Raw genomic sequence first — 7,596 nt, forward strand, 5'->3', positions numbered from 1 at the left:
CTTTCTGCAGAGACTGGGGTTCCAAGATTTCAGGAAGTTCTTTGTATTCCCCTTCTTGAAGCACAGACACATGGCTCTCCAGATGCCGAAAAACTTTCTAATCTTCACACTTGTTTTTTGCCATCAGTCTAGATACTGATTTCAGAATTTCAGAGCAGTGAACAAATACAGGTTCTCCTCCCAGCCTGGGAGATGCCTTTCCTAAGTCTCTGCACTGTCCTGTCCTTGACTCGGCTTACAGGATTCACACTAGCGTCTGGGAACTCTTGGGGCTCTGCTGCTGCCTCTTCTGCCTGCTCTGTGCTCTCCGCGTGAGCGCTGGATTATTCCAGTTTTTGAGCATGGCAGATTTCCACTGGATGACATCATGGGAGCCCAGTGAGTGCCGGCTCGTGGAGAGGGACGGAGAGAGGGAGGAGGAGCAGAGGAGGAAAGAGGGCTGGGGAGCGTAGCCAGAGCTGGGCTGCCTGCCACCAGGCTCACGTTCGCGAGCTCGAGAGCTGGGGAGGAGTGCACCTCCAACCACTGACAAAGGATGGGAGGATGCCGGCGCCCCGGGATGCTGGCTGCGCGCAGCCTGGCGGCCGCCTGAACCACTTCATCCTCCCACGGTGAGTGATAGCAAAGATCATTCAATCAGCGCGGAGGAGAGTCCTCACTCTCTTCGGTTTGTGGTCCTGGGAGGCTTGTCTCTGCTCCAGAGAGCGGGACTGGGCACAGCCCTAGCCCGGAGCTCAGGCAGCAGGTGCCTCTGCCCAGGTGGTTCCACGCAGGAGCGCCTGGACTGGTACTGGTACCCAATCCGCTGGTAGCAGGCGCTAGGAGCTTCTTGGGTAAGCGCAGGCTGCCCCAGTCCGCTGCCTGGGGTAGTTTCCTTGGTAGACCCTTGATGGATAACAAGTGAGCCGCACCCCTGTCTGAACGCACCGAATTCGAATCAATGCCAGTGACTTCTTAGGCTCAATCGCTCGCAGTGCTTGAGCGAGAGAGTACTTGATTACCCAGCAAAGGGAGCGCACCATGGAAGGCTGAGCGCTCAGCCTTTGTCTTGGTTTTAATGCTGATGCGCGCAAACCTGATTGCAACTGTTGGGTCCAATCCTGGTTCCCTGCACCAGCCCGGTTGGGCGAGAGATGCCACTGTGTTCCCATGGCAGGAGAGGTGGAGAGCCAGGGTTAAGGACGCCAGGAGGGTCCTGAGCTCACGGGTGAGTGTCGCAGTTATCCAGGTGTGGAGCGGGCTTCTGGAGCCCTAGGAAGTGAAGTGGCCAGTGAAAACCCACAATCGCCTAAGTTCTATCCCAAGTGGGGCGAGGGAAACAACAAACTTAGCGAAAATGATTCTCGCTCTTTTTTTTTTTTTCCTCCTGCTTTCGGATGCGCCTGTTGTGGGTATTGTCTGTGGTGGAGCGAATGGAGGCAAAGGCAGGTCCAGTGTGCTATTAGAAAGCGCCAGGTTTTCTCGGCAATTCCTTTTGTTACTCCAGAAGAGCTTTGCTTGCTAAATAGGGTAAACAGTACTATCTTTACTATGATGTAGCTTTGTGGACTTAAAGCGATTCAGAAGCTGCCCAAGTGCCTTAGTTTGAGAGTATAGCACCGCGTGTATCAGCTTACAATACCCACACCTGCTGTCTTCCTGCCGGTGGGGCACAAGCTTTATCAATGAATTCCTCCTGTTTGGAAAGAATCTAGTTTTCGCACCTTGAGCAAATGATTAGGAATCTACCCTGCGCCCCACCCCCAACCCAACCACCTTGTGCAAAAGATGGAAATTTTACTACTTTGAGTTCACTTGCTTCCAAAACGAGAGTTTCCAACCACTGCAATCTGAAATATTTAAAAAATTTAATATCTAATACATATTCCTGAACTTAGTGTATAATAAATAATCACTGAACAGCAAGGAGGTTCTAGACATACAAGTTGGGTACCCCAGTCCCCAAGATAATTACAAGACACAGGAATAAAGCAATGAAAGTTATAACTTCAAGGATCATTTTATACTGTCTTTAGAAAGGTTGTTTTCCTTTAGATTTTCTTTCTTTCTTTCTTTCTTTCTTTCTTTCTTTCTTTCTTTCTTTTCTTTCTTTCTTTCTTTCTGTTCGTTTAAAGATACCTGGTCCTAACGAAGGTCTTTGAAGACACAAGATCAAAATATATTTTCTTCATTTGTGATGCCTCTCTGATAACCCTTTCAGTTCAAACCTGATAGAAAATTTTTGGAATAATGAATGTAGAAATGAAGAGGGATCTGACATACTAGAGGGAGTTTTATAAATATGAACCATGGAGCAAGGAAGGCTATAAGAGACTGTTATTTTGATTTTGGAAAAGCTCATTCTGGGTTTTACGTGCTCATCTCTCCTGGGAAGTGTATAATTAACTGTTTGATTATGTGAATCTATGTGAAGAGACAGATAATTTGACTAAAGAGAGTTTGTCTTTATCCAGGACTCCTGGGGTTGGCAGCAACATTTTTCTCCTGTGATTGAAAAAGAATGTTTATTGTGTTATGTGTTTCTTGACTGTCACAGAGGGCTCAGTCTATTTCTTCAGTTTCCTTTCTAATTTTCTTGTACTCTTGTCTTTATAGTAAAGCATATCTAGCTCTGTGTTAAGGTTCTTACAGCACCTGTTGCTCATGTTGACTCCTTCCCTTTGATGGTAAGATGGCAGAAACTCCCTTTAAAGCTAGCTTAGCAAGCATATGATCTGCTGATGTGCTTCTGTAGTGGGGTACACATAAACATATACACTGACCTAAAATATATGATAATTCTGATCAGACAGTCAGAAATTACAGCGTAGGTCATTTTGTGGCATTTGGTTTATGTTTTTTCATAAATGATATTACCTTTAAAAATAAGATGCTTTATCAGTCTTACAGGTAAATAAAATGCACATCAAAAAAAGATTATATATCTAAAATATTCATTTAAAACATTTTATCCCAGAAAGATGACAATCTCTCAGCATTTTACTGCAAATGCATAGGACTATGTTAGGACTATCTTCATAAAATGTGTCTAACAAATAGGATACAGTTGAGAGGAAGTACAATATTATTTTTTAAAGCACATGGGATAAAAATGGCCTTGAACTAGAAACTCTTCCCCTTAAATTCTGTAATGTGTTTCACAAATACTTTGGCTAATTCACTATATAAGGACTCTTAATTGGGAAAGATGAGAGATGAGGAAGAAGTTGCCTTAGAAGACAGTATCAAAGCCACAGCACAGTGCCAAGAGCAGACACCAGGGATGCTCCAGAGGTCATGGGAAAGAGCTTTTCTCTTGCTGTGATCTTTCAAAAAGTCACTTTAAAGGAGTAGAGCTTTATTTTGACTCACAGCTCAGAGGAATACAGTCCATCATGCTGGGGAAGGCATGGTTTCAGGCTCACAGCTGGGGCAGACTGGAGGTTGCTCATCAGTGGTTATGTCAAGTTAGCAGTCAGGAAGCAGAGAAAGGGAAAGCTTGTGCCCATCAGATTTTCTTCTCTTTCACCTTTTATTCATTTTGGGTCCCAGCACATGGGATGGTGCCATCTATGTTTAAGGTGAATCTTCCCTCATCACTTAAACCTCTCTTGAAGCATCCTCACACACACACCTGGAGCATATCTACTAGATGATCTTAAATACAGAGAAGTTGACAATGAAGATGAATTATCATATGCATTTTGTCAGAACACTGGAAAGTTTCCAAGAAAAGATGGTATATAGGATTGAGTTCATATTTTTAATGATCTCTTGCTTTTCATTGTTCCAGTCGGTTGATTTAACAGATTCTTAAACATCTTCAGTACGTGAAATTTCTTCCACTTTCCTTCAGGCAGAGTTCTATCTTGAACTCAATCAGAAGATTATCTTATGGCCTCTCCATAAAGATATCATCTGGCTTGTCTAGTTTAAGGATGCTTATGGATCACAGAACATTATGGTTGTAATTTTTGTATAGTCCTTTGATATGGAAATTGGTTATTCAAACTGTGGTGGAAAGCTTTTAGTAACTTAGTTTCTTCTGCAATGATAAAATAAAACAAAAGCCAAATAGCCTTTTAAAATGCTAATAAGGTTATGCTTATAAAGGTATATAGTTTTAATTTTTTATTGTATTTATTTATTTTTATTGTTTATTTATTGTGTGTGCCCACACGCCACAATGTGAATGTGGTCAGAGGACACCTTGTGGGAATTGGTTCTCTCCTTCTACAAGGTTGGTTCCAGAGATTGAACTCAGATCATCAGAATTGCAACAACTGCCTTTACCTGATGAGGACCCATTTCATCAGCCCAAATACGATATGTTTTTTAAAAAATTTTATTTTATGTGTATGAGTGCATTGCCTGCATGTATGTGAGTGCACCCGTGTTGTGCAATGCTGCAGAGGTCAGAAGAGGGCTTCGATTCCCCTGGAACTGGAGTTAAGGATGGTTCATAGCTGCCATGTGGGTGCTGGGAATCAAACCCGGGTCCTCTGCAAGAGCAGTCAGTGCTCTTAACTGCTGAGCCATCTCTCCAGCCCCAAATATGATATTTTAATGAATGAGTACAGAAAATATTAATGGAGTTTTAAAAAATGTGTATCTTATTTTATGTGTATGAGTGTATTGCCTGTATGCATATAAGTGCACCCATGTCCTGCCGTGCCCATAGAGGTCAGATGAGGGTGTGAGATCCCCTGCAATTGAAGGTACAGACATGTGTTAGCTGCCGTGTAGGTGCTGGAAATTGAACCTGGGTCCTCTGGAAGAGCAGCCAGTGCTCTTAAGCACTAAGCCATCTCTCCAGCCCCTTAACAGAGTTTTTATTTTAAACAAATCGATTAAAGATAGTATATTAGTCAGAGTCTTCTAAAGAAACATAATTTATATATATGCATATATATATTATATGACTTATTAGATTGGCTTACATGATACAGTTGTCATAATCCAACAATGACTGTCTCACCCTGGAGAGGCTAAGAATTCTGTAGTTGCTCAGTCCGTGAGGTTGGATGTCTCAGCAGTCCAAATCTGGCAGAGAAGGCTGGAGGATTTAGAGAGCTACTGTCTTCAGTCTACACTGGAACTCAGGGAAGCTGGTTCTAATATCAGGGAAGGAATGCAACAGCAATAGGATTGATGGACTTGCCAGCGAGAGTGAAGGCAAGCAGGAAAAAGTTTCGTTCTTCAGCTTCCATTTATCTTCCTTCTGTGCTGCCACCAGAAGGTGCTGCCCACATGTAGGGTGGGTCTTCCCCTGCTTCATTGTAATCTGAACAAGAAAGGCACAGGAGCGCCCTGAGGCTTGCACTTTAGTTGAGTTCAGATCTAGTGAGGTTGACATCACACATATTTTGAGACAAATTCTTTACAAGTCATTGGAATACATGAGCTACATTTTGTAACTTAATGTGCTTCTCTATGCTATCAACAATTACTTGCCTACTTCATCAGTTCCAAATTATGGAGGGAGGAAGTAAGCATTTCAGCCTTGAACTTGTGTCATTGAGGATAGCTCTCAGAATGTCTTTGAATGCTATTTCATTTTATGATAGCTTCTGCTTTGCCTGGCTCCCTGGCAGAGGGACAGTGTTAACTTATGACAGTGATTTGCAAAACACAGTGAAAATGGTTAGATAAATATGTATGGTGAATCTAATAATTCATTTCAGTTAAAGAAGTAAGTAACATTATCAATGTGAATTTAGTTTGTGATATCTTTTAAATATCTGGCATTTTAAATTAACGGCATCTTTAACAATTCATTTATTATAATTTGATCATACAAATTATGAAATTGGTTGTTATAAATTTTTAATTTAAAGTTAGTTGGTAAATTTCATTCATTTTTTGTGTTTAAAAATGTTTTAGTACAGATGTAATTCTAACCAATATTCAAGATAAGCACAATTTTTGTTCAGTGAGATTTTTTTCAAGAAATTAACTTGCTATTCTGTTGAGTTAGGTTTTCCCTCAAGCCTGTTAAGTCATATTGTTGTTACTTTAAAGTCACATGTCTTTGTATCTGATTGATTTTGAGATTTATTTTATTTTTCTTTACTTTCCTTCTGTTTTTCTATGATGTTCCTTGATATCGCTTTCTTTATGCATATCCTCCTTAGAGTCAGAGCTTCTTGAATTTGTGGGTTAGTATCTTATAGTAAGTGAAATTAATTGATGAATTCTTGACTATTACTTCTTAAGACACAGCCCTGCCTGCCATTTGTGTCTTTTTCCCATCAATTCATGTGTAGTAGATGTTTCATTAGACCCGCCTTCCTTCCTATACTCGTTTCACTGTTTTCTATTCTTTATTCTATTTGGAGTTACCTGAGTATTTCTTTTGACCTTTACCTCAGTGTATAAATCATCATCTGCACAGTATGTTAGGCTTATCAAGCTTACCTATGGGCTATTACTCTATCAAATAAACCAAACTGTATATTTGGTTCTTTTTCTGTAGATTGAAATTTATTTTCTGTATTTTTCCTTCATTACTATGAACATATTAATCAAAATTATTTTAAATATTTTGCCTTCTAAAACCAATAACTATGTTGTTGTGGACCTGTTTTCAGTCTCTCTTACTCTTGATTTTATTCACATGCCAAAATTGTAGAGGATCCATATGATTTATTCATTCCCAAAGAAGCCCAAAGATATTTGCTTTGCAGGACATTCAAAGTGAAAGAGTAGCCATCCTTGTAATCTAATCAGTGTCAGCAGAGTCAGTCTTGCTTGCATCTCCAGACTTCATCCCCTTCTGGTGCACCTGTATCTGGAACTGCCACTAGGTGATTCTAGGTTCCAAATACAAACTGCCGCAAGACCTCTGAGCATCCTCTTCCTCACAGAGACCTCCCTTTCGTTAGTTTAACCCCTGAACATGTGTGCAATTTCAGTTTTCACCAAACATCAACCGTGTGCAGTTTCAGATTTTGCTAAACATACTGTGGGTGAAATCAGACTTGTGTCAGATGGGCTTTCTATCACTTGTTTTTCCCTGTGAGGATCTTGGCTCTTCATCTCTCGAATGTGTCTCTGTAGCCTCCCAAGACTATAAAAGTGTGTGTGATGGAGTCTTTATCCAACAACAGCCTGTATTCCAGCTGTTTATGTGATTCTTATATCCTCCATCCCAGAAGAAGTACACTACAAAGTCATCTTACCTCACTGGTATTCTCTGCATCTGATGTCATGAAACCTACTCGTGACCTTCTTCAGATGGGCTGTCTAATGATTAGCTCTTCGGTGTCCTCTAAAGCCCATGCATGTTGTCTTGATTTCCATCTTACTGCTCTTGGAATGTGCTGGACATTTATCAGTTGGGCCCTGGTTCTAGGAATTCATGTCCTTAGCAGTGCCCTTGATGGGGATTGTGATGTCACAATCCTTTTATATTTCTCTCTTTCACAATCAGGGCATAAAGTGAGTGGTTTTCTCTACCACAGACACCCTGTCTGGTAGGCTGCCTGAACACATGTCCCAAACCAATGGGGCCAACAGGTCATGGACTGAAATCTCCCAAAACTGAGCAAAAAACCTTTATCTTCATAAGCTATCTCAGGTATGCCTTACCTGAATAGTAAGTGTACATATATATAT

The 7,596-nt window shown here is 41.1% G+C and overlaps 1 protein-coding gene across 1 annotated transcript in view; it reads left to right on the forward strand.

The window, feature by feature from the left end:
* The first annotated feature begins 419 nt into the window (after nucleotides 1-419).
* Nucleotides 420-7,596, forward strand: part of March1 (membrane associated ring-CH-type finger 1) — an 889,338-nt gene continuing 882,161 nt past the window's right edge. Inside the window, exon 1 of the mRNA XM_008847798.2 lies at nucleotides 420-611. The gene's annotated coding sequence lies outside the window, so the exon portion shown is untranslated. The remainder of the gene's footprint in view (nucleotides 612-7,596) is intronic.

The sequence above is a fragment of the Nannospalax galili genome, unplaced genomic scaffold (assembly GCF_000622305.1).
Source record: "Nannospalax galili isolate Female #2095 unplaced genomic scaffold, S.galili_v1.0 scaffold283, whole genome shotgun sequence".
Taxonomy (NCBI): Eukaryota; Metazoa; Chordata; class Mammalia; order Rodentia; family Spalacidae; genus Nannospalax; species Nannospalax galili.